Below are 1,837 nucleotides of genomic sequence, written 5' to 3' on the forward strand. Positions count from 1 at the left end.
AAAGATCCGGCCTTATTCTCTAGGGGAGGGGTAGTTAAGGACCCTGGGCAGGGGGCTGGAAGCTAATTAAGGGAATTTGAGGAGGTCCTTTATGGCCAGGAAGCCACCCCTCCTCATACCCTGGAGTGAGGACCATTGTGTGAGGCCTTTGTAGGGCAAGAACTGGAAACTCATTACTGGGATGGCTTTAGTGCAGGTGGTAGAGGATGGTGAGAGAATTTAACCTGGGGGGCCGCATCCTGGAGGGAGGCAGTGTGGGTGGGTCTGGTGTGTGGGGTGCTGAGAAGGGGAGTGAGGGCTTCTCAGGTGCCTCAGCTTCTCACCTCCCTGTGAGATTCCTGCCGCTGGACCCCTCCACTCTGCTGTGGCCTATGGCTTTTCATTCCTATGTGATTGCTGTCCCAAACTCATGTAGGGCTAAAAGCCATGGGCTACAGTGAGGGGCGAGCTCCTTCTCCTGCAGCAACTGCACCTCCCACGGGACCAGGTTCGGAGCCAGCCACCAAGGGGCACCAGAAGGAGGCTCTGCTTGAGGGTGGGGCATCACGGGATCTGGTAACCTGGGATCGGGGCTAGGCCGTGTGACCTTGGCCCAGTCACTTCCCTTCTGGCCCTATTTCCTTACTCTGGAATGAAGAGCCTGGGCTGGTAATTCCAGAGGGAGATTCCCTCTGAGGAAGGAAGGAGACCTTCAGGGTGTGCTGAGCTTTCTGAGTCGGTTCCTTCCCCCTTGCCAAGTTACTGAGGCCTGGCTCATGGCCAGAGATTTGGGGGCTGGAGTCAAGGGCCTCAGGCCATGAAGACTTGGGCCTGTGCTCAGTGCCTCACTCCTTCACGCCTTTCTCCGAGGTCAGCTTGGAATCCGCAGCCTTTTTTCTGTGTAAGGAGACCTCTGGGCTCTTTCTGAGGCTGAAATGGGAACACTCCATGCTGGCCACGAGGGAAAAGGAGGTTTCTGCAGAGTGAAACTAGGAAGGCAGGCGCTCCCCCCGGGCGGCAGGCTGTGTTCCAGGGCCCCTCGCTCCTGCTGTGCTACTGTCTCCAGGAGCTGCCCCCTCCCGCAGTGTGTGAAGGGCACCAGCCCTCCCTGCCCCAGTCCTGCTTGTCACTCTGCTTGCGTGGCTCCTCCCTATGCCTGTCTTTACTCCCACATTCCTTCCCCTGCCCCCTTTTAAATCGGCCTGACTTTATCCCTACCATCCTGGAAGATTCCAACAGGTGGCTGTGGTGGAAGAGGAAGCATCCTTGTGTCCTGCCTTCTACCCCCTGTTGCAGTCCCCAGTCTGTCTAAGACAGACCACTGAAGAATTATAGAAAGCGCTACATTTGGTATTGACAATCAGAAGGCAAGTTTCTTATAATATCTCAGAGCCCTTAATTTCACCAACCAACATTTACTGGGTACCTACTATGTACCCCATGATTCTAACCACCTTATCTGCACTAACTCATTTCATCCTCCAGACAGTCCTATCTACTATTAGCCTATTTTACTTATAGGAAGTCTGAGGCATAGGGAGCTAAGAAATTGGCCCAGGTTCATATGGATAGGAAGAAGCAGAACTGGGGCTTGAACCCACATGGTCTGGTGCCAAAACCCATGCTCTTAGCACATCATGCTGCATATTGGGAGAGCCAACACCAGTGCATGGGAAAGTACTCTGAAAACCAGGGAGTGCTGTACCCACACGGGAGGTTGTTCTCACGAGGTCTCTATTGGAGGTCTCTATTGGATGCACGTCCACAAATTGGCCCCATGGCCCAACTCCAATCACCCTTTGTCCATCACTGGTTTTCCTTTTCCCACAGGAGGTTGCGGGGAGGTGGGGGAGGGGGG

This window comes from Rhinopithecus bieti, unplaced genomic scaffold, assembly GCF_001698545.2.
Source record: "Rhinopithecus bieti isolate Rb0 unplaced genomic scaffold, ASM169854v2 scaffold_12049, whole genome shotgun sequence".
NCBI lineage: Eukaryota > Metazoa > Chordata > Mammalia > Primates > Cercopithecidae > Rhinopithecus > Rhinopithecus bieti.